The following is a 26563-nucleotide window of genomic DNA, read 5'->3' as shown; positions in this document are numbered from 1 at the left end:
GCTGGGCCAAATGTAATGGGTACAGATTAAAAAGTGCAGAGTATGCTGAGTGAGATATAAGGATTTTTGGATAAGTGCAATGTGTGGACAATCTTAATCTCTAATAAAGTGCTTCTGGGATGTGTTGCTGGAGTTACCTATTCTGGAAAGGCACACTGGAATAGCCAGGTCTTCAAGCTTTTCCTAAAGACTGCCAAAGACTGCTTGTCTGATTTCCTTGGGGATGGTGTTCCAGAGTCGGGGGCTACCACAGAGAAGGCCCTGTCCCTCGTCCCCACCAATCGCGCGTGCGACGCAGGTGGGATGGTGAGCAGGGTCTTCCAGATGAACGAAGGGAGCGTGTGGGTTCATAAACGGAGAGGCGGTCACGCAGGTAGGCAGGTCCCAAACTGTTTAGGGCTTTTTAGGTGAGCACCTGCACCTTGAATTGGGAGCGGAAAATGAACGGCAGCCAGTGGAGCTCCTTAAACAGGAGGGTTGACCCATTTCTATCATTGGTGGCATTCAGAATGCTCTTTGACTGTAGATGGACTATAAATCTCAGCAACTACAAATCCCAAATGACAAAATTAATCTAATTTGAACGTATTGGGTATTTGTGCCAAATTTGGTCCAGTGAATGGAAATACATCCTGTGTATCAGATATTTACATTACGATTCCTAACAGTAGCAAAATGATAGTTATGAAGTAGCAAGGAAAATAATGTTATGAGTAAGGGTCACCACAACATGATGAACTGCGTTAAGGGGTCGCAGCATTCAAAAGGTGGAGAAACACTGGTTTAAGAGTGAATGGGAGGGAAACTCCATGCAAGAGGAACTGGTGTTGTGTATTGGCAAATGGGGTGAAATCTTGCGGGTTGTTTGAATTGCTTTCCCTATGAACTTACTGCAGAGTCACTTATTTCTCAGCTCTAACAATATCAGCTGTATAGTTAGCAACACTGTTATCTTAAACTAGCCGTCCCCTGCCACGTGTTGCTGTGGCCCACCCTGGTGGTCATGGGGGTTCTGTGTGGGAGGTTTGGCCCAATTCTATCATTGGTGGGGTTATTGTGTTCTTTAATTCTAGGTGAACTATAAATCCCAGCAACTACCACTCCCAAAAGTCAAGATTCAATTTTCCCCAAACTCCACCAGTGTTCACATTTGGGCATATGAAATATTTGTGTAGAGTTTGGTCCAGACCCATCATTGTTTGAGTCCACAGTGATCTCTGGATGTAGGTGAACTACAACTTTGAAACCAAAGGACACTGCCCACCAAACCCTTCCAATATTTTCTGTTGGTCATGATAGAACTGTGCCAATGTTGGTTCAATTCCATCCTTGGTGGGGTTTGGAATGCTCTTTGATTGTAGGTGAACTATAAATCCCAGCAACTACAACTCCCAAATGACAAAATCATTTTTTTAGCGAAGGACATACATTGGCTTGTTAGGTGTCTTGTGTCCAAATTTGGTGTCAATTCGCCCAGTGGTTTTTGAGTTCTGTTAATCCCACAAACGAACATGACATTTTTATTTATATAGATTATGTGTCTATGCTTGGAGGACTTTGTTTCCCAATCTGAATCTGCTGATACATGACAGGGCACCCACTGGCATCACTAACATTGTCGTTCTGCTGTGCTGCCTGGATATTTAACATCCGTGCCTGTAATGAGACTGTTCAAAGATGTGTTTAAAAAGCCCCAGAACTCCTTCCCACTCATCCATAAATAACTTTACTCTTGAAAGTCAGTTTGCCCCAACACTACCATTGACTCCCTCATTCGTTGGGAAGAAGTGTACACACACACACACACACTTTCCCCAAATCATGATGCTGAGAAGAGGGATGTCATTTGATTTGATGCTCTCACAGTAATTTTGCTGCCAGAAGGCTGCCAGAAGGACATTATGTTCTGCGTGCATTTTCAAGGAGAAGTCAGCGTGATATGTACCCAACCAATATACTGGAATGCAGTTATTACTAGATTGTTTTGCTGACTCTAATCTAGCACAGCACATTTGGGTCTGGAGCAGTGGAAGAAGCGAGGAAAGACTCGGGATCTCGTCGTGAAATTCCTAAACTCAGTCCATTATTCATTTTGTTTTGATTCAGTTGCATCTTTACTCCCTATTTAACCACTCCAGGCATTTAATTACATCAACCCTATGGGAAGATGCGTAAAGATATAAATAAAGACATAAATCAAAAGATGCCTACAAGTGAACATAAATCATGAGGAAAGCATATAGTTGCACACCTGTGCACATACCTGTCCCAGATTCAATCCCCATTATTTCCAGATGGGGCAGGGAAAGATTCAGACCTGAAACCTGGAGAACTATTGCAAGATTGGTTAAGTCAGTGTTTCTCAACCTTCCTAATGCCGTGACCCCTTCATACAGTTCCTCATGTTGTGGTGACCCCCAACCATAACATTATTTTCGTTGCTACTTCATAACTGTAATCCTGCCATCTGATGAGCAGGATGCGTTTTCATTCACTGGACCAAATTTGGCACAAATCTATATAAATAAAAATGTAATGTTCGTTTGTGGGATTAACATAACTCAAAAACCACTGGGTGAATTGACACCAAATTTGGACACAAGACACCTATCAGCCCAAAGAGTAACCATTACTCATAAAAATACTGAAAAACACAGCAGAAGAGACTTAAAAAGCAAGAAAATAATCCCTTTACAACGTATGCACATAACCACATAAATACACATATACACAAATATATATATACACACAAAACACATATACACAGACTGGGTCACAGCAACATGTGGCAGGGGACGGCTCAGCTAGTCTATATAAATAAAAATGTAATATTCGTTTGTGGGATTAACATAACTCCAAAACCACTGGACGAATTGACACCAAATTTGAACACAAGACACCTATCAGGCCAATGAGCGACCATCACTCAAAAATTTGATTTTGTCATTTGGGAGTTGCAGTTGCTGGGATTTATAGTTCACCTATAATCAAAGGGCATTCTAAACTCCACCAACGATGGAATTGAATCAAACTTGGCACACAGCACTCCCCTTACCAACCGCAAACACTAAAAAGGTTTGGTGGGCATTGGCCTTGAGTTTGAGAGTTGTAGTTTACTCACATCCAGAGAGCACTGTGGACTCAAACAATGATTGATCTGGACCAAACTTGGCACAAATACTCAATATGCCCAAATATGAACACAGATGGAGTTTGGGGAAAATAGACCTTGACATTTGGGGGTTGTAGTTGCTGGGATTTATAGTTCACCTACTATCAAAGAGCATTTTGAACCTCACCAACAATAGAATTGAACCAAACTTTCCACGCAGAACCCCCATAACCAACAAAAAATACTGTGTTTTCTGATGGTTTTGGTGACCCCTCTGACATCCCTTTATGACCTCCATAGGGATCCCAATTCCCAGGTTGAGAAATGCTGCCTGAAGGCCATCCAGTCCAATTCCCTTCACCAGGGCAAGAAAGCATAACCAAAACCCTCCTGACAAAGAGCCATCCAGACAAAGATACAGATAGATATGATTTACACACATACACACATGTATAAGACAGATATAGTATCATAGATTTGAAAGGGACCCCCTAAAGAAGGACAATTATATGTTGCATGTTCCAGAATAGGCAAACCAGACAATCTCTATGTCAACACTGACAAAGAAACAAGAATAAATACTGTTTACCCACAAACATAAAGAAATCACATATACTAGAAAGCAATACTTTCTTAATACTTTATTTTCCTGATCACCAGATTGGGTCACAGTAATGCGTGGCAGGGGACGCTAGTAAATAATAATAATAATAATAATAATAATAATAATAATAATAATAAATTTTATTTATACCCAGCCACATTAGATCTAACTGCTGTCACCTTAGATCGAACACTAGCATATAGGTAACACTGCTTGAACACCAAGCACAAAGTAGCCGCACACAATAACATCATGCGGAAACTTACTGGCAGCACATGGAGTTCAGACCCAAAATTAGTAAGAACATCAGCCCTGGCCTTGTCTTACTCAACTGCTGAGTATGCCTGCCCTGTTTGGCATAAGTCTGCCCATGCAAAGCAGGTGAACAGAGCATTGAATAAAACATGCAGAATAATCACAGGATGCCTTAAACCTTAAACCAAAAACTTAAATCGAAAGTGAGGAGGAGCTGAGGAGCCTTGTAATCAAGGTGAAAGAAGAAAGTGCAATATGGGTTGCAGTTAAACATTTAAAAAACCAAGAATCTGGCAACTGGACTGATTGATAACTGGCAAACAGAGGGAGAAAACTTGGAGGCAGTGACAGACTTTGTATTTTTAGGTGCAAAGATTGGTGCAGATGCAGATTGCAGCCAGGAAATAAGAAGACAATTACTTCTGGAGAGGAGAGCAATGACCAATCTTGATAAAATAGCGAAGAGTAGAGACATCACATTGGCAATGAAGACCTTGACATTTGGGAGTTGTAGCTGCTGAGATTTATAGTTCACCTACAACCAAAGAGCATTCAGAACCTCACCAACAATAGAGTTGGGCCAAACTTCCTGCACAGAACCTCTATGCCTTGAAGGGAATCGCTGGAACGAACCTCCTTCAAGCCTTGCACGCTCTCTGCCATGCACAGTACTCTGCCATGCGCCGAGCATGCCTGCTCTCCCCTCCCCTGCTTGGAGTCTCAGAAACATCCCTTCCCTTGGCTGAGAGGCCTACCCATGACAGTGGGGGAAGGCTTTGGTGGCAGGATTCACCATCTGTTTCCAAAAAAGGAAGAGAAGGACTTCTCTGCAAAGGGGTTCCTAAGACCATCAGAAATATGTTTTCTGATTTTCTTTGACGATGCTCTGAAACCCCCTTGCAACTCCCACTCCAGGGTTCTCGACTCCCAGGTTGAGAAATGCTGGTGTAGATTAACATGCAAGTAAAAGGTAGCAATATGCTGTGGAAATTGCCATGAATCCTTCTAAGGGACACTATTGCCAGTGTTTGAAGATAATATGACAATCACAGACTTGGCCATTAGGATTCAATGCTGGCCTTATTTTGAGTCAGTTCCATGCGGCAATTATTACTTGCTGAGAATATCCAAAAGTAGGCCAGTCTTATATCAGGATTTTAACTATCTCTGTGTTTATATCCTGCACAAGAAACCAACTTCATATTTGGGCATATGGAGTATTCGTGCCAAGTTTGGTGTAGATCCTTCATTGTTTGAGTCCACAGTGCTCTCTGGATGTAGGTGAACTACAACTCCTAAACTCAGGGTCAATGCCCACCAAACCCTTCCAGTATTTTCTATTGGTCACGGGAGTTCTGTGGGCCAAGTTTGGTTCAATTTCATCATTGGTGAAGTTCAGAATGCTCTTTGATTGTAGGTGAACTATAAATCCCAGCAACTACAACTCTCAAATGACAAAATCATTTTTTTTATGATGGTCACTCCTCGGGTTAGTAGCTGTCTTGTAGCCAAATTTGGCGGCAATTTATCCAGTGGATTTTGAGTTATGATGTCACTCAAAACAAATAGAATATATATATATATATATATATATATATATATATATACACACACATACACACACACACACACATACATACATACATACATACATACACACACACACACACAGAGGTGGCTCAACCCATTACGCAAAGTAAGCATTTGCAGTATAGTTTATTTTGCCCAGGGGCGCTCTTGGGGGTAAATAGACATTTGCATATGCGAGTTGTAGTTACTGGGATGCATAGTTCACCTACAAGCAAAGAGCATTTTGAACCCTTGTAATCTATCTGAACAATTTCTGGGAGTTGCAGTTCAGGAATAGGAAATTGGAACTATGGGGGATTGGGATGCTCTCAAAGAAATCCAAGGAGAAGCAAGTTTGCAGCTTGGAAGCAGTGCATTAGGAGCATCATCCTCCCCTAATGGGCCTGGTCTAGGGAATGCTGGGAGCTGTCCTTTTTGCACATGCACTGTAGCATCATTTCACCTTTTGGGGGTTTTAAGCCCTTTCTGCTATTTTTTGGGGGGGGAGTTTATGAGTGATGGTCATTTGTTGGTCTGTTAGGGGTGTAGTGTCCAAATTTTGTGTCAATTTGTCCAGTGGTTTTTGAGTTATGTGCGTCCCACAAACGAACATTACCTTTGTGTGTGTGTGTGTGTGTGTGTGTGTGTGTGTTGTACGCGTTGCTGTGGTGTCAGAGAGGTAGCCAAAGACCACCAGAAAACACAGTATTTTCTGTTGGTCATGGGGGTTCTGTGTGGGAAGTTTGACCCAATTCTATCATTGGAGGGGTTGAGAATGCTCTTTGATTGTAGGTGAACTATAAATCCCTGAAACTACAACTCCCAAATGTGAAGGTTTATTTCCCCCAAACTCCACCTGTGTTCATATTTAGGTGCATCGAGTATTCGTGACAAGTTTGGTCCAGAACCATCATTGTTTGAGCCCACAGTGCTCTCTGGATGTAGGGGAACCACAACTCCAAAATGCAAGGTCAATGCCCACCAAACCCTTCTAGTGTTTTCTGTTGGTCATGGGAGTCCTGTGTGGCAAGTGTCATTCAATTCCATCATTGGTGGAGTTCAGATTGTTCTTTGATTGTAAGTGAACTATAAATCACAACAACTCCAACTCCCAAATGACAAAATCAAATTATTTTCAGTGAGGCTCACTCATTGTTTAAGTAGGTGTCTTGTGGCCAAATTTGGTGGCAATTTGTCTAGCGGATTTTGAGTTAAGATGTCACTCAAAGCGAACAGAACATTTTTACATATATAGATTATAAGACCGGTGGCGAGGGGGTGACAACAACAATACTTGCCAGCTAGAGTACTCCAGTGGCCCATTTTGCGGCAAAGTTTCTTCCAAGATCTTCTCCTTGACCGTGGGAGACTCGGCCCTTTCGTCATCCTCTGCTTTGGGCTGACCTTCTCCATGTTGTGCCGTCAGCCCCATTGGGCAGCAAAGTGATGGCTGATCCTGGGAGAAGTGCAGGTCTTTCACGGGGACGTCAAAGGCTCTGAAAAGAGTTTGACAGCACATTCACAGCACTGGTATATAATTTATTTAATATAGTAGCCTGTTCTCTATTATTCATGCTGTCCTTCTTCTAAGCCCCCTCCTGGAAAAAAAACTCTTATGTAAGTGCAACAGTGAAGCATTGCAACAGCGCGGCAGATGTTTGGAGATTAATACAAACTTGATGCTCTTGGAGAATATTAATCATTAGATAAATGGCTTGCGATTACAGAGCTAGCCCCAACGATTTGCATATCATAATAATTACTTAACATTTGGATGGTGTTTGAAAGGTTTGTAAGAGGCCACACAGGTTGCCTCCTTCAGGACCTCATCACATCCAATCCCCCATTTCTAAACACTTCCAAAACAGTTCCTAGATGAAGCAACATGAAGCCCATCAAACGACGTAGATGTTTCTCAACCTGGGGGTCATGAGGGGTTTCAGAGGGGTCACCAAAGACCATCAGAAAACACATCCAATCCCCCATTTCTAAACACTTCCAAAACAGTTCCTAGATGAAGCAACATGAAGCCCATCAAACGACATAGACGTTTCTCAACTTGGGGGTCATGAGGGGGTTTCAGAGGGGTCACCAAAGACCATCAGAAAACCTTTGACAGAGAAGGCTGAAGATCTCTCCACCTGTCCTTCTCTTCCTCCATGGAACCAGATAACAAATCCTCCCACCAATAGCCCTCCTCTGCTGTGATTGGCTGGCCTTACAGCCAAGGGGAGGACTCTTTTGAGACTCCAAGTGGGGAGGGGAGAGCAGGCATGCTCAGCTCATAGCAACATGGTGCACATGTGCAGGTGAGGAAGAGCATGCGAGGCTGGGTAAGACTTGCACCAATGAGTCCCTTGAAGACATGGGGGTTCTGTGTGGGAAGTTTGGCCCAATTCTATCATTGGTGGGGTTCAGAATGCTCTTTGATTGTAGGTAAACTCTAAATCCCAGTAACAACAACTCTCAAATGTTCACATTTTGGGCATATTAAGTATTTGTGCCAAATATCCTAGTTTGAGTCCACAGTGCTCTCTGGATGTAGGTGAACTACAACTCCAAAATGCAAGGTCAATGCCCACCAAACCCTTCCAATATTTTCTTTTAGTCATAACTTATCCATGTGTATATACAACCAATCCGAGACAGGAATATATTGTCATAATGTCTAAGACACCGTTTCTCAACCTGAGGATTGCAAAGGGGGGGGGGGGGGATGTGTCAGAGGACCATAAGAAAAAAATGTATTTTTGATGGTCTTAGGAATACAGTGCTCTCCAGAATTAGGTGAACTACATCTCCCCTAAATCACCGTCAATTCCTCCCAAATCCCTCCAGGATTTTCTGTTAGTCATTGGAGTTCTGAGTGTCAATTTTGGTTCAATTCCATCGTTGGTGGGGTTCAGAATGCTTTTTGATTGTAGGTGAACTATAAATCCCAGCAACTACAACTCCCAAATTTCAAGCTCTATTTCCACCAAACTACACCAGTGTTCACATTTGGGCATATTGAATATCCATGCCAAGTTTGGTCCAGATCCATCATCGTTTGAGCCCACAGTGCTCTCTGAATGTAGGTAAACTACAACTCCAAAACTTAAGGCCAATGCCCACCAAACCCTTCCAGTATGTTCTGTTCATTGTGGGAGTTTTGTGTGTCAAGTTTGGTTCAATTCCATCATTGGTGTAGTTCAGAATGCTCTTTGATTGTAGGTGAACTATAAATCCCAGCAATTACAACTCCCGAGTGACAAAATCACACACACCCCAACTCCACCAGTGTTCAAATTTGGATGTATTGGATATTTGTGCCCAATTTGGTCCTGTGAATGAAAATACATCCTGCATATCAAATATTTACATTATGATAATTACAGTTATGAAGTAGCAACGAAAATAATGTAATAATAATAATAATAATAATAATAACAACAACAACAACAATGTTTAATAATAATACTACTAATAATGTAATAGTAGTAGTAGTAGTAGTAGTAGTAATGATATAATAATAATAATGTGAAAATAATAATAACAATAATATTACTAATAATAATAATATTTCACATTATAATAATAATGTGAAAATGATGATGATGATGATGATGATGATGATGTTAAAATAATAATGTTGAGGTCACCACAACAAGAGGAACTGTATTAAGGGGTTGCGGCATTAGGAAGAGTGATAAACACTGCCCAAAATGCATCCGCACTGTAGAATAAAAACAGTTTGATGCTTTTTTATAGTAACCCACATTTGTTATGATATTATATTATCGGGAATACACTCCACCAGCATTTAATAAAATTACAGAACTATGCAAAAGAAACTTACACATATTAGAAATAGAAGGTTCTATTATATGGACACATAGTACCTTTCAAATCCAGTTATCACGAAGAGAGGACTAAGACGTTAGGTTTCTCTTCTCTCACATTAGTCACCTCCACAAAAACATTAGTCTTTGTTTCCAATACTATTCATAGAAGGTATCCTCAGAAGCCAGAGCATGGTATGGTCAGCTCAGAGGACGACAGTTTTGAGAACTCAATTGTCTCCTGACGTTTTTGTGGCAGAGCATGGACAATGCTCTCCTTGTTTAAGGACCACGTGAATCCAGAAACTGGACTGGTGACTGAGAAAAACTAGGCAAAGACTCAGCATTCAGCATTTCCTTGGCATTGGAGTCTTTCAACAGCTCTTCATTAGAGTGTTCTGCTGTTTTGAGTAGCTGAAGAAAAGTCTTGCTAACGTGCTAGGCCTAGATAAACTTGCATGACCTACTGGAAGAAACTGAACCAGAACTATCATGTTGTTTATTCTGTGCACATTGTGCTGGGACGGTTGTACCAGGAGCTCCAACTTCTTTTCCTTTTTATTGAGTGTTTGCATGTATTCCAAAGTTCCATGCATTTTGCAATAAGTTTTTTAATGAACAAAATCTGGCTACCAGTATTAAAAAACTCAAAAATTACAACAGCAAAACAACAGAGGGGAAACAAATAGGCACATAAAATCACTCTCAACAAAAGATTCCCCCCAGGCACTTCCAAGCCATTGAATGCTAATCAAGGTGATCAGCTGAAACATTCACAGCTAGCCCCAGCAAACAAAAGTCCTTTGTCTCACCCTGGTCATTCCACAGATATATAAACCCATTTTTCCTACTTCCAACAGACCTCACTACCTCTGAGGATGCTTGCCATAGATGCAGGCGAAACGTCAGGAGAAAAATTGCCTCCAGAACATGGCCATATAGCCTGGAAAAACCTACAACAACCCTTGAAGTATTTGTTTGATTTAATGAAGATTTAAGCAACAAAAACTTTGTTGAATTTTCTAAGTCTTTAAAAGAACTTTGTTTGGGGAAATCCGAAAGGCTTCTCAGCCGAGGCACCCCCGGCGTCCCGTTGGGCATTCAAAAAACACGTCCTGTCTACAGACTGTTTCACAGGCCCAGAGTGTGACAGCACACACATGATATGTACCATGAAGCCCCATTTATCTATACACATAATTAAAAGTGAAAAATTGGATGTGTGTGTGTGGCTGGGTGTCCACTTGAACAAACAAGCTCCTGCCTCCACAAACAGCTCTAGCTCTCACTCCTCATGAGACACCAATGGCCCTCTCTCCAATGACATTGCAGGTTATAGCAAGTGCCATGAACATGTACAAGAGCCCTGCCGATTTCCTCCACCAACACCCCCAAGTGAAGGCTTTCATATGGGGAAACTTTCATCTTAGATTTTATGTGTCTCCTCCACCACAGACATCCCAGTGTTTCTTACTCTCTCCACTGGTGTGGAATTTGCATGACCATGCCCACTGCCTCTCCCTTATCCCTTTCCCATTCTTTTCTATACCACGCAGCAAATAGAGGAATTGATCAGCGACTGAATATACTAGAGAATATACTAGGCAGGACCGGAAGCGGAAGCATCCTCCCTCCTTTGCTCTGTGATCTCCACGCTCCTCTTCCGCATCTGGGCACTTCTTGCTGGGCCACTCTAGCCCTGAGGCGTTGCCTTGCCTTAACCTTTTGAGTCCTTGTTGTTAGTATTCTAGGTGTCTAGCGCCACATCGAGACTCTTCAATATCCGACATTTTCGTTTATCCGACGTTCTGCCGGCCCATTTATGTCGGATAAGCGGGACTCTATTGTAAATGAATAAATAAGTAAACAAGAAGATGTGTTCCATTTGTGCTTTTTTTAAAAACCGGTAAGCTAGTTGGATACAGGAACATTGCCTGATGAGTAAATTGCCACCGGCGATGCCATATGCTGTCAGATTCGAACACCTGAATTTTTCTTTAGAAAAGGTTGCACTGATCCCAAGATATGATCATTATGTAACATCTTGTTAATGGTCATACCCTTCCCAGTAAATTGAAAGTCGATGCGAGCGTATGTGTGAGAGAGAATATTGGATTTACCACTCCTCCATTAAATCACCAAGCTGATTCAAGTCAGAGAAGAACAACTGTGAATGTTTTCTTTCCTGGCTGTTTTATATCTGGGATCGCTTTTTGTAGATCTAACGCTCACCCCGTGCAAAAATAATAAGAGTCATTCATTACAGTTCAAGCGTCTTAATGACACATGACCCAGCTCTGAAATGAAAGTGTGGGAATATAAAACGGATGCATAATTTAAACAGTTCAGAGGTGGGGAAAAATGAATTAAGACATCTTTCAACTCAAAAAGAAACTGGCCTGTGCATTGTGTTCCCTTTAACCAATATTTATAGGAGCCAATTAAACCCGTTACGATTATATATCATTGGCCACTGATTTTGCAGACAGGCTACGAGAAAATTCAATCCTACTGTTGACCAACTATTGATGATTCCACTATCAGATTTACAAAAATCTCTATAAAGGTAAAGGTAAAGGTTTTCCCCTGACATTGAGTCCAGTCGGATCCAACTCTGGGGGTTGGTGCTCATTTCCATTTCTAAGCTGAGGAGCCGGCGTTGTCCATAGACACGTCCAAGGTCATTTGGCCAGCATGATTGCATGGAGCACCATTACCTTCCTGCCAGAGTGTTACCTATTGATCTACTTTTAGACTGCTAGGTTGGCAGAAGCTGGAGCTAACAGCAGGAGCTCACACCACTCCCTAGATTCAAACTGGAGATCTTTCAGTCAGCAAGTTCAGCAGCTCAGCGCTGAAGAGCCGGCGTTGTCCATAGACACGTCCAAGGTCATTTGGCCAGCATGATTGCATGGAGCACCATTACCTTCCTGCCAGAGTGTTACCTATTGATCTACTTTTAGACTGCTAGGTTGGCAGAAGCTGGAGCTAACAGCAGGAGCTCACACCACTCCCTAGATTCAAACTGGAGATCTTTCAGTCAGCAAGTTCAGCAGCTCAGCGCTGAAGAGCCGGCGTTGTCCATAGACACGTCCAAGGTCATTTGGCCAGCATGATTGCATGGAGCACCATTACCTTCCTGCCAGAGTGTTACCTATTGATCTACTTTTAGACTGCTAGGTTGGCAGAAGCTGGAGCTAACAGCAGGAGCTCACACCACTCCCTAGATTCAAACTGGAGATCTTTCAGTCAGCAAGTTCAGCAGCTCAGCGCTGAAGAGCCGGCGTTGTCCATAGACACTAGGCATATGCGATTAAAAAAATGGGTCTATGTTCAAAAGTAGGGGGAATTGCCACTTTGTTTCTAAAGTCCTTTCCGAATTTTGGGGTAAGAGTTCTTTGGTAATGGCAGTTGCACATGTGCATTAAGGAAAACATTACTGTCAGTGGAGAAAATTGAGGAGCTTCTCTCGCCCTCATTTTTTGAGCTATCCTGATGAAACTTGCTACAGTGGTAGAACACATTTACCACTGTTAGCTCACTAAATTTCAGGATGTTTGACTTATCCATGAATTTTTGGCAAATTTTCAAATCTTTAAGAAACAACAATTTTAAGCAATCTCCACCTCTGCCGCCTCCTCCCTCCTTTGTCATCCCTGATGGCTGGAGAGGCATGTCAACATGTTTGGCTTCGCCTCTCAGCAGGGCTTGGTTGCCCTGAGAATTTTAGCTCTGTCACAGCTACATCCAAACATATCCAAATCTTAAGAATCACAGGCTCCTTTTGACTTAAATTCCTAATATTAGGGGGCCAGCAAGCAGTCGTGTTGTAACTTGCTACAAAAGTGCTAAATATCTGAACTAGATCTGAATCACGGGTATTTCCATATCAAACGCACGAGCCTAGTAGACACCTCCAAGGTCATGTGGCCAGCATGACTGTATGGAGCGCCGTTACCTTCCCGCCGAGTATTGATCTACTCACATTTGCATGTTTTCAAACTGCTAGGTTGGCAGAAGCTAGATCTAACAGCATGAGCTCACACTGCTACCCGGATTCGAATTGGCGAATTTTTGGTCAGCAAATTCAGCAGCTTAGCGGTTTAACCTACTGCTGGGGTCTCTAAAGAACAGTATTTCTCAACCTTCCTAATTCTGCGACTACTTAATAAGTTCCTCATGTTGTGGTGACTCCCAACCATAACATTATTTTCGTTGCTACTTCATAACTGTCATTTTGCTATTGTGATGAATTGTAACATAAATATCCGATATACAGGATGTATTCTCATTCACTGGACCAAATTTTGCACAAATTCCCGATACGCCCAAATCTGAAAATTGGTGAGGAGAGGGTGGGGGGTTAATTTTGTCATTTGGGAGTTGTAATTGCTGGGATTTATAGTTCACCTACAATCAGAGAGCATTCTAAACTTCACCATTGATGGAATTGAATCAAACTCGGCACACAGAACTCCTATGACAAATAGAAAATACTGGAAGTATTTGGTGGTGTTGACCTTGAGTTTGGCAGTTGTAGTTCACTTACATCCAGAGAGCACTGTGGACTCAAACAATGATGGATCTGGACCAAACTTGGCACAAATACTCAATATGCCCAAATGTGAACACTGGTGGAGTTTGGGGGAAATAGACCTTGATATTTGGAAGTTGTAGTTGCTAGGATTTATAGTTCACCTTCAATCAAAGAGTATTCTGAACCCCACCAACGATAGATTTGGGACAAACTTCCCACACAGAACCCCCATGCCTTGAAGGGACTCATTGGTGTGAACCTCTCTCCGGCTTCACACACTCTTCCTTGCCCATATGCACAAATCTGCCACGCGCAGATCACAGCAGAGGAGGGCTTTTGGTGGGAGGATTTGCTGTCTGTTTCCAAAAAGGAAGAGAAGGACAGCCGGAGAGATCTTCAGCCTTCTCTGCCAAAGGGATTCCTAAGACCATTAGAAATGTGTGTTTTCTGATGGTCTTTGGTGGCCCCTCTGAAACCCACTCGTGACCCCCCTCCCCAGGAATCCGGACCCCCAGATTGAGAAACACTGGAATAGAGTTTTGCCTGGCTATTGGAGAAAAGATCTCCTCTGCAAGATGGTGCAGGATTTGGACGTTGTGTGATCATCTCCTAACACGCTCCAGTTGTGTCAAAGCAATTAATATCTTGGCATTCGTTGATTAAAGATGTGCTTTTAAAAGAATTAGGGAACAGGTATGAGCGATGACGTTTTCAAAACATGAAGAGGATCTTTCATAGTCTGTTCAGTTGGTAAATCAAGGTGATAAGGAAGAAATGGCTGTCCTCTTGATGGTTTGCTGTTGTTTTGGGAATTCGTTTCCATTTGTTCTCATCAAGTAAGGTTCACCAAAAATATTCAATAAATTATCACAATGGTTTCCCTCTCACCCTGAGTGATAGGTCTCAGATGGAACACAACATGGAAACCTCAGCATAGTCATAAAGCAGTGTTTCTCCACCTTCCCAATGCCGCAAACCCTTAATACAGTTCCTTAAGTTGTGGTGACCCCCAACCATAACATTACTTTCGTAACTGTAATGTTGCTACTGTTATGATTCGTAATCTAAATATCTGAGATGCAGGATGTATTTTCACTCCCTGGTGCACATTTGGCACAAATACCCGATATGCCCAAATCTGAATACTCGTGGTGTTGGGGAGGGGTTGATTTTGTCATTTGAGAGTTGTAGTTGCTGGGATTTATAGTTCATCTACAGTCAAAGAGCATTTGAATTCCACCAACTTGGCACACAGTTCTCCCATAACCAACAGAAAATACTGGAAGGGTTTGGTGGGCATTGACCTTGCATTTTGGAGTTGTAGTTCACCTACATCCAGAGAGCACTGCGGACTCAAACAATGATGGATCTGGACCAAACGAGGCACTAATACTCAATATGCCCAAATGTGAACATTGGTGGAGTTTGGGGAAAATAGATATTGACATTTGGGAGTTGTAGTTGCCGGGATTTATAGTTCACCTGCAATCAAAGAGTATTTTGAATTCCACCAATGATGGAATTGAACAAAACTTGGCACACAGAACTCCCATGACAAAGAGAAAACACTGGAAGGGTTTGGTGAGTACTGATCTTGCATTTTGGAGTTGTAGTACATCCAGAGAACACTGTGGACTCAAACAATGGTGGATCTGGATCAAACTTGGCACAAATACCCAATATGCACAAATGTGAACGCTGGTGGAGTCTGGTGAAAATAGACCTTGACATTTGGGATTTGTAGTTACTGGGATTTATAGTTCATCTACAATCAAAGAGCATTTTGAATCCCACCAATGATAGAATTGAGTCAAACGTCCCACACAGAACCCCCATGACCAATAGAAAATGTGTTTTCCAATGGTCTTTGGTGACCCCTCTGACACCCCCTTGTGATCCCCCCAGGGGTCCCAACCCCCAGGTGGAGAAACACTATCATAAAGTGAAAGGTTCATCCTCCCAGCATAAAACTGTAATGTTCAAGAGCCAGGTTAATGGGGAATCAATGAGACTATCAAAATCACATTTCCTACATTGGGCGTAAAGATCCCCCCATAAACACACACCAAAAAATATATATATATATAGCAGCTGAAAAATCTTCAACCCTCCCCTTCCATACATAGGTTTCTACTACAAACATTGAGTTTCCAGTTTCAAAACAGGCAAACAAATAAAAAAATAGCGCAGACCCAAAGCCCTTACCTGATGTGGCGATGAGATAAACCTCTTTCCCGTCCATGGTGGATGTTGCTGTAGTTGGTTAAACAGTCCCGGAGCAGCCAGGATCAGTGCAGTGCCTGGCAAAGACAGAAGACAGTCGAAGCTTAATTAAAAGAGTCTGGAGATTCATTCTCTGCCTCGCTCTCCATTCCCTTTTCAAAAGTAACTGATTTAAAGGAGTCAAATCCCATTTTCCGATAAGGTCTCCCTCCAGATGCATCGGCGCTCACTTCAGTCCATCAAGCCTTCGAAACTGACAGTCAACCAGTAACTGAGTAGTAAAGCAATTAGAGTAGTTACTCAGCAGTAGCAAGTAAATCAATACTATGGAGAAAGTGTAAAGCATGGATATCAAGGGAAGAAGAGGCTGGCGAGCAAAGAAGATGCCGCATTTCTCAAGTGGAGATACCAAGGCAGGTCATTAACCAGAAGATGTATGCCCTAATTTAGAACAAGTCAGCCATGTATGATGAGTAAAATGATTTACTTCAGAGCTGCAACTATGAGAAGGATACTAGTAAAGCGGGTACCTCTCCTTCCCAAAAATAAGGGGCCTTTCCATACAGCCCTATATCCCAGAATATCAAGGCAGAAAATCCCACATTATCTGAGTGTGGATGCAGATAACCCAATTCAAAGCAGTTATTGTGGGATTTACTGCCTGGGATTTAGGGCTGTGTGGAAGACAGTTCCATCTTGTCTCCTGTGATATGCTAATAATATAATATAATATAATATAATATAATATAATATAAATCTATATAAATAAAAATGTAATGTTAGTTTGTGAGATTAACATAACTCAAAAACCACTGGACGAATTGACACCAAATTTGGACAGAAGACACCTAGCAGGCCAACGACTGACTGTCACTCATAAAAACACTGAAAAACACAGCAGAAGGGACTTAAAAACCCCAAAACAAAAAAATACATTACAACACATGCTCAAAACCACATATATACACAAACACACACATATACACATATACACAAATATATACACACACATATACACATATATACACACACAAAGTACATATACACAGACTGGGCCACAGCAACGCGTGGCAAGGGATGGCTAGTATAATATAATGTCTTAGAAATTGAGATGAGCAGCACCCCAAGAGCCGGAGATGAAAGGGGAAGCCTTTGCCTTTGAGTATTTGTGTTTCATTGTTTCAAGGCATTGAATGTTTGCCTCTGTTCTTTGTGTATATGCTGGAATCTGCCCTGAAACACCTCGGGGAGATAGGGTGGAATACAAATAAAGTGGTGGTCTTTGTTGTTGTTGTTATTGTTGTTGTTATTATTATTATGGATGGACCAGACGTGGCACACATGGGGGAAGGAAGAAGGAAGTGAAAGAGAGAAAGAAAAAGGAGAGAAGGAAGGAAAGAAGAGATAGGAAAGTGGAAAAGGTATAAGGGAAGGACAGAAAGAGAAAAAGAAGGGAAAGAAATGGAGGGGGAAGAAGGACGGGAGGGAGGAGGGAGAAAGAAAAAGGAGAGAAGGAAGGAAAACAGGAAGCAAAGAAAGAAGTGTCAAGGAAAAGGAGAGAAAAGAAAGAAAGAAAGAAAAAGAAAGAAAGAAAGAAAGAAAGAAGAAAGAAGAGGGGGAGGACATATAAGAAAGCAAGGGAGGGAAGAAAAAAGAAAGAAAGAAAGAAAGAAAGAAAGAAGAAAAAAGAAAAAAGAAAGAAGAGGGGGAGGGCATATGAGAAAGCAAGGGAGGGAAGAAAGAAAGAAAGAAAGAAAGAAAGAAAGAAAGAAGAGGGGGAGAGCATATGAGAAAGCAAGGGAGGCAAGAAAGAAAGAAAGAAAGAAAGAAAGAGAAAAGGAGAAAGTGGCAGAGGGAAATGGAGGAAGGAAACAACCACAAGTGGAGCCTGCCCACCATTGCCGTAGAGGTATTTTGAGGCAGGCCTTCTCAGAGCTGGAGAAAGGCAAAAGTAAGTGGCTAATGACAGCCAGGTAATGCCAGGTATATGCACTAGGAATAGCTGTACAAAACACCAAGGTTCATAAGTCGCAAACCAGTGAACACCCACTACTATCCCCATTCCTATAACATTGAGGCATTGACACCAATAAAGAGACTTTTAATTAATCTGATGCAAGTTCTTTCTACAGGAAGTTGTGTGATGGCTCCCAAATGGTGCAATTGGAAGACTGAATTGAACTGGGATTTCTGTACCCTGAGCAGGCTCATTGTTTTTCAGAAACTCCAATCTGTATTTCTAAAAAAAGAGTAGAAAATTTGATCCCACGCCTTCGCCTGCAATATAATGAATTTGCCAAGTCTTCAGCTCTGAGAAATTTATAGTGTGGATGCCAAGCAAAATCTCATTTTCATCAGGTCCATAAACCAAGCGCAAGCCATTGGTTAGTCAGCAGGTTTTCAGGCGAGGAAGGGTACAAGATAGGATCCAAAATACGCTGGAACAAAGTAGAATGGGATAAAATATTCTTTCCGAAGCAAATTTATCAAAATGTTTTTTAAAAAGCCTGACAAAGTTAAGATCGAGCTGCAAAGTCTTAGCCTTTTGCATTTGGCATGGATTATTATTAGACCATTACAATTTTTTAAAAAAACTGAGAGAGGCTTCGTATTACTGGTAAGGTTCTTGGCAATCCAGCTCTTGCTTCTTCCATTAGGCTTTTCTTCTCTCTTGTCTACTGCAGAGAGAGATAAATAGGCAGACCATTCGCTGGCTGAAAATGCATTTCCAATGCACTCTAAGCCTTTACTCCTGTTTGAAATGGCATTATATGGTCAGTGTAGACTCGTATGAGGGGTATTCATTAAAGATTTCCACTGACCCACTTCTATTTATCATAGGATGCTGAAACTGCACATGAGTAATGATCTACGTCTCTATAGGTTACTTGCCAATTTACAACTCAAAACTGGTAACGGTCTTGATGTGACAGGTGCTGAAGTGGTGTGAGGTTTGAAAATGGACCCAGTGGAAGACAGAGGAGTCCTCCAGTTCCTTTCCTTGAAAGGCTACACATCAGAAGAGACGTTCGATGAGATGAAAGAGGTTGATAGGAATGATTCCCACCATATGATGTCATCAAGAATTAGCATCGTCAGTTCCAACGTGGTCAGACTTTGGTGGAAACCGCTCCAATTCCAGGGCAACCCAACTCTAATATTGAGGAACACACCATCCAGCAAGTGGCGGTTGCCATTTTGGAAAATCACCACTTAATTTTTCATCACCTAGTCCAAAATGTCAAGATGAGTGTGGGGTCTGTGGAAAAAATCATCCAAGACCATCTTCTCATGCATAAGGTATCCTCTTGCTGGGTCCCCTGGCTACTCACACCTTTCCAGAAGCAGGAATTAGTTGAATGCTCTCAGGCTATCTTGACAATGATGTGCCATGGAAACCAGGAGGACGTTGTCAACAGACTGATCACATAGGAGAAAAGCTGGATCCATCACGATGATCCTGAGACTCAAGTCCAGTTGATACAGTGGAAACATTGTAACTCACCACCTCCAAAAAAGGAGCATGCCAAATTCTTGGCAGGCAAGGTTATGCTCACAGTATTATTGGACCAGCACGGAGTAGGATGGATGGATTTCCTAATAAAGGGGACCAGGATCACTGAGGCATACGATGCTTCACTGCTGCGGAAATTGCGGGAGGCCATCAAAACCAAGAGACAATGTGGCATGCTCACCAAAGGTGTCTGTCCACCTTCTGCAAGACAATGCACCATCATTTCCAACTCACCTATTGCCAAAATGGAAGCCTGCTCCTGTAGCTCTAAAATTCGAACACATCCTCCTTATTTGCTCCACTTTGCACCATCAGACTTCCACCTCTTTCCGACAAGGAAGTTCTTTTTGAAGTGTGACCCTTTTTCAGAGACTCTGATTTCCGAAGTCACAACGTGGCTTTTGGAGCAACCTGTCAACTTCTACAAGCGAGGTGTAGAAAAGATGGGAGAAGTGTGTGCCCCTTGGTGGCACCCATGGAGAGAAGGACTCATAACCGGGCCAAATTTCATTGCTATCAGTCCACAGGAAGAAGTGGGTCAGGGAAAATCTCTAATGAATGCCCCTTGTATAATGCAGTTTAACTGCAGCGCCATCTAAGCTACCACAAAGCACAGTGTAGTAAATGCCTGGAGCATCCAAACAACTCACCTGATTCATGCGCTTTCACTTGGGATCAGCCTTATACTCTGGCAAAGTTCCAGATCTTCCAGGGTGATCCAAAGTTTTGTAGGTGCTATGGCAGTGGAGACTGCCATTTGGGATCACCATGTGCAATCCCAGATGGTGTCCCTAAGGCCATCCAACCCAGAGCCCATAAATGCTAGAATAATTCCCATTGGCCAAACTAGTTGTTGGGTTTGGAGAGTGATAGAGTCTTTCACATTGCACAATAACAATAGCACTATATACCACTTTGATTGATATAACAACAGCCAATAAAACAGTAGAGTTTACAGTCTGGTGAAACACTAGAGCTCACTGAGAACTCTTAAAAGGTCCAGCTCAATTGTAAACCACACGATTCCACTAGATGAAGTAATGGAAGATGAAGTGGAACCACAGCACAATAACTGTGTAGTATGAATGGGCCAATAGTGTAAATAAATAACTTTCCCAAGCATTGGCACATGCACAAAAATACATGTAACTATAAAAAGGTAAAGGTTTCCTCTTGACATTAAATCTAGTCGAGTCCAACACTGGGGGGTGGTGATCATCTCCATTTCTAAGCCAAAGAGCCTGCGTTGTCCGTAGACATCTCCAAAGTCATGAAGCCACATTGACTGCATGGAACACTGTTTACCTTCCAGCAAATGTGATACCTATTGATTCACTCACATTTGCATGCCTTCAAACTTCTAGGTTGGCAAGAGCTGAGGGTACCAGCAGAAGTTCACCTTGTCTCATGTATTTGAACCACCAACCTCCCAGTCAGCAAGTTCAATAAAGGCTATGTGTAGCATAGATTCTGGAGTATTTGGTCCCTGGTCAAAGTGGTCCTTGGTCAAGTGGTCCCTGGTCAAGTAGTCTCTGGTCAAAGTGGTTCCTGGTCAAAGTGGTCCCTGGTCAAGTAGTCCCTGGTCAAGAAGTCCCTGATCAAAGTGGTTCCTGGTTAAAGTGGTCCCTGGGCAAGTAGTCTGTGGTCAAGAAGTCCCTGGTCAAAGTGGTCCTTGGTCAAGAAGTCCCTGGTCAAAGTGGTCCTTGGTCAAAGTGGTCCCTTGTCAAGTGGTCTCTGGTCAAAGTAGTCCCTGGTCAAATGGTCCCTGGTCATCTGGTCTCTGTTCAGGTGGTCCCTGATCAAAGTGGTCCCTGGTCAAGTAGTCCCTGGTCAAGTGGTCCCTGGTCAAATTGGTCCCTGGTCAAAGTAGTTCCTGGTCAAAGTGGCCTCTGGTCACGTGGTCACTGGTCAAAGTGGTGCCTGGTCAAAGAGATCCCTGGGCCAATGTGGTCCCTGTCCAAGTGGTCTCTGGTCACGTGGTCCCTGGTCAAAAAAAAGGTTGGCAACCACTGCTCCAGCAGATGGGAGCATGGAAAGGCAGCCATAAAGGAACTGGATAAAATCATCAAGTGTAAAGACAGCATTAATACCATAGTCAGAGCAATTTAGATTCTAGGCCATCATATTTTCAATTTCCATTTGCAGTTAGTGCAAATGATGCTGGCAATGTTTAGGCCTTGTCTCAATCATCATCACCATCATTGAGTCCTCATCAGGGAAATGACTCAAATTTCTCTTAACAATATGGAATACGTCTAAAGAGAGACCGTAGCTCAAGGCTGAGCGACAGATGGAATATCGGTATTTGTAATGCAAAGAAATCAGTATTTGAACCCACTCCTCTCACTTGGAAGAAAACCACAATATGGGGTCCTTTATACTAAGAGTTTAAATTGTGTTTGACGGGATTTTCTTGAGGAAGGCATTTGCTCGTTTCTACTTAAAACATAAACTCTTCTTAAAAAGTGCCCTCTTCTAATCTCAATCAGATATTACATCAGAGCAAATCCCGTCATTCCGAGGGAATTGCCACTAATGTCTCCCAGCAGTATTTTCCATTAACATATGTGGAATTACAGCAATTCAACTCACAGCCTGCGGAGGAAAGATTAATTGGGAGCTTTGGAAAACTCATCTGGCACCTTCCCACTGGCCATAATGTTAATTCCTCTGCGGGTTTTGCCAGGGGTGGAGCCGGGAGCGGCATTCAAATAGAAGTCTAGTTTGAAAAGAACATTGGACTCCTGCTGAGATCTTCTTACTGAGTGGTTACCAAGGAAAACAGCAGATTTATGCACTTAGTAGGACCACTAAAATGACACAGAAGACCATGAGGTCGCTGGGATTTTTCCATCAGAGTCAATGGAGTCTCAAAAGTGTTGTATATGGAGAAGAAAGAAGAAGCCCTAAAAACTGGACATTGCGCCATAGCTGAATTGCAAAGATGGAGAACGCTGACACAGTGAAGAAAAGAGATGTAAAAGTATCACATTAGACATAATGTTGCTATCTCTCTCACATTAATGGCTATCCTTTGTAAGTAAAAAAGGTAATAATTTGGAGATCTATCCACCATCTTGGTCTCTTTGATATATAGAAATATCTTGCCTAACATTAAAATATGGAATATGTAACTTAGAGTCCTGTGGAAACTTACATCTAAACCAGTAGTTCCCAACCTTCTTTTGACGAGGGACCACTTGACCAGGGATCAATTGACCAGGGACCAATTTTCCAGGGACCACTTGACCAGGGACCATTTTGACCAGGGACCACTTGACAAGGGCCCACTTTGACCAGGGACCACTTGATCAGGGACCACTTGACCAGAGACCACTTGACCAGGGACTACTTGATCAGGGACCACTTGTCCAATGACAACTTGACCAGGGACCATGTTGACCAGGGACCACTCTCCAACATTAGTACCAAAAGGAATACAAATCAGTTTTTGGACAACTTTAGATTTGGTTTGGCTATCTGGGGTGCATTGGATAAACCACATCAGCTCTAGTTTCTGATACAGAACAAAAGTCATCCAGTAGTCAACATTTGCTCACCCACAGAAAACCGTATTTAGAGCTGATGTGGTGGTAGTATCTTTCATGAGTAGTCAACCTCTCCCCTCCCAACATCCCCATTGCCTCGGAACTATAAGAGGGTTTCACGAGACCAGTCGCTCTCGTTGCCGCAAGGTTTCGAGGCAACAGTATAGTAATAGTGAGGCCACGGACCGTATTTTCATTCTTGGGGACCACGACCCATGACCAAGAGAAAATACTGGAAGGGTTTGGTGGGCATTGACCTTGAGTTTGGAAGTTGTAGTTCACCTACATCCAGAGAGCACTGTGGACTCAAACAATGATGGATCTGGACCAAACCTGCCACAAATACTCAATATACCCAAATGTGAACACTGGTGAAGTTTGGGGAAAGTAGAGCTAGGCATTTGGGAGTTGTAGTTTCTGTGATTTGTAATTCACCTTCAATCAAAGAGCATTCTAAACCCCACCAAAGATAGAATTGGGCCAAACTTCCTACATAGAACCCCCATGTCTTAAAGGGACTCGCTGGCGCAAACCTCTCTCCAGCTTTGCATGTTCTCCCTTGCCCGTATATGCGCACCACGCTGCCATGCACCAACATGCCTGCTCTCCCCTCCCCGCTTGGAGTCTCACAAATAGCCCTCCCATTGGCTGAGAGGCCAGCTGAGAGGCCGGCCAATCACAGTGTAGGAGGGCTATTGGTGGGAGGATTTATCGTGTGTTTCCAAAAAGGAAGAGGAGGACAGGTGGAGAAATCTTCAGACTTCTCTGCCAAATAGATTCCTAAGACCATCAGAAAGATATTTTTTCTGATGGTCTTTGGCAACTCCTCTGACACCCCTCTCGTAACCTCCCCAGGGGTCCTGACCCCTAGATTGAGAAACACTGCCCTAAACCAAAACAGGTCCCATCCTTGTACATGGCATTGACACAAAGATCTGTATCCAGTACATAGATATTCCATTTCAAGAAAGTTTCTTCAAGCTCATCTAAGCTGTAGAATGAATACAGTTGGACACCACTTTGACTGCCATGGCTCAATTATATTGAATCCTGGAATCTGTAGTTTAGTGAGGTCCCAGAGAAAGAGTACAAGGCTAAAAACCTTGTGACACTATGACTCCATAGCAATGAGCTGCGACAGTTCAAGTGGTCCCAAACCGCATTTGTTCAATGGACACTGAGAAAATACTTCGTATTCAAGCAATTAAGTGGATATTCAAGTATTGAAGTACAAATCTGCCTCAACAATTTCCTATTAATGTCTACACGGGTGCTGTTTTTGCTTACTTTCCTGACTCTCCGCAGCTGCAAAGCAACAAAAATAAGCAAACAAGATGGAGGAGAGGCTACACCAAGGGAGGAAGATAGTGCCTCTTTCCATGATGTCTAAAATCACAGAGTGATGGGAAGCCACTCCAAGAGGCATGGGATTCGAAGAGATACAAAACACACAGTGCAATCCCACATATGCACAGAATGCTACAGTAAGCCCAACTGAATGCAATGGGACATATTTCCAGGTAAGTCCAGGAGAAGACTGCAGCTGTAGTCTTCTATTCTAAGTAATCACCCGACTGTGTCAAACACTCTCCTCCCCGCCAGCTGGGACAGAAATTGCAAATAAGCAAAAGACTCTGTCTGCAAATGATTACAGATACGGGGCATGCCCTCAGTTCCACAGCTGTATGGTCCCCCTCCCCGTCTTTTCACTTGTGTTTTGATTTCGGATTCGAAAATAATCTCCGGTGCACATCCATCCCAGAAAGAATCAAAACATTGAGTACATACCTAATTATGAAACTTCACATCCTTAGTAGGGTAAAACCTGCCTAGAGGAAGAGAGAGACCTGCAAACGTCCCGATATCCTTTTGATATAAAACATATTTTTTTTGTTCACCAAGATCCCTCAATCTCCAGCATCTTGGAAAGGGTTAAAGAAAAGAAAAAAAGAAAGCTCGGGTCAGCTGACCCGATTCATCTGCATACACGAGACGCTACTAACACAAACCATCAGAAGCAACAGCATCCCCAGCAAGCAAACAAATATATATATATATCACTTGGATGGAGTCCAATTCTCTCTCTGAATGCAGTCGTGGGAAAAGCAGCTGGCAGAACTCAAAAGGTGGCAAAAAATACTGCAGTACTGCTAGCAAAGCAAAAAAAATAATAATCTTACCTTCCGAGGAAAAAGAAGAAGGCAGCCTGAGTTCATTCGAAGGCACCTGAAGAGAGTTTTGGACTTGATCCTAGCTGTAGTAATTGAAAGGGCCGCTGGCATTCGGAAAGAGACCCCGGTGGAACAGCTAAAAATAGATTTGGATGGTCTTGAAGGAGCTGAGCTTTTGCTTGGAAAAAGAGAGGGTAGTCTTAAAGGTACAGAAGAGGTTTCCCAAAGTATTAAAACCGTGCTCTGACCCGGGGCACGTTTACACTGAGCACTTCATCCTGGGTGAAACCAGCATGTGCGGAGCAGCGGAGTACTTTGGGTGTCCGCACAGGGATTCGCATTCTGTGGAGTCACATTCACCATGTGATGTGGACTTATACTTGAGTGCACAGATATGCATTAGGGCTCTATTTTGGAGTTTTACTCGACTTTGCTTATCTCAGTTTAAAGGCCTTATAGCAGCGTTTCTCAACCCCTATAAGGGGCATGAGGAGGTTTCAAAGGGGTTGCCAAAGACCATCAAAAAACACATATTTTTAATGGTGTTAGGAACCCCTTTGGCAGAGAATGGTGAAGATCTCTTCACCTATCCTTTTCTTCCTTTTTTGGAAACAGATAGCGAATCCTCCCACCAAAAGCCCTCCTCCTCTGTGATTGGCCATCCTCTCAGCCAAGGGGAGGGATGTTTCTGAGACTCCAAGCTGAGAGGGGAGAGTAGGCATGCTTGGTGCATGGCAGCGTGGTGCGCATGTATGGGAGAGGGAGAGAGTGCAAGGCTGGAGGGAGGCTTCCACCAGTGAGTTGTCACGAACATATCATTGCTGTTCTGTCGCCGCTGGGCTTGTAATTGGTTGGCTTTAAAGACAGGATGTGTAACCTTTGCCCAGCGAGAAGCCAGGTGCCTAAGGAGAAGTTCTCAGAGGTTTCCACTACAAAGAGTTTTCAGATGGCTTGAGAAGCACAACAAAGTCTTTTATTAATGAACAATCAAACAGGAACTTCTCTTGTTTTCAGCAAAGTTAAGCAAATAATTCCAAGCTTTTAGGGAACTGGTGAATTCCTAAACTTGCCCACGAAGGACAGGCAACTATCTTCATTAACTTCTTCTTTAAAGGAAAACACCCTTTTTAACTTCTCCCAGGCTGACTGAAATCCAACCCTCACTGGTCTGGGCTCCGCTACCGGGCCGAACTGCTTCTTGGACACCGA

General features: G+C 42.7%; 1 long non-coding RNA gene across 1 annotated transcript; it reads right to left on the bottom strand.

Annotated features, from left to right (window-relative positions):
* Positions 1 to 6843: 6843 nt before the first annotated feature.
* Positions 6844 to 25640, bottom strand: LOC132763904 (uncharacterized). Its single transcript, XR_010910360.1, has 3 exons — positions 25364 to 25640; positions 16104 to 16198; positions 6844 to 7036 (listed from the first exon to the last, which is right to left on the bottom strand). It is a non-coding gene; the product is annotated as an uncharacterized lncRNA (long non-coding RNA).
* Between the last annotated feature and the right edge of the window lie 923 nt (positions 25641 to 26563).

This window comes from Anolis sagrei, chromosome 11, assembly GCF_037176765.1.
Source record: "Anolis sagrei isolate rAnoSag1 chromosome 11, rAnoSag1.mat, whole genome shotgun sequence".
In the NCBI taxonomy this organism is placed as follows: Eukaryota; Metazoa; Chordata; class Lepidosauria; order Squamata; family Dactyloidae; genus Anolis; species Anolis sagrei.
Note: the sequence above shows the minus strand (reverse complement) of the source record. Positions and strands in the feature narration are given on the sequence as shown.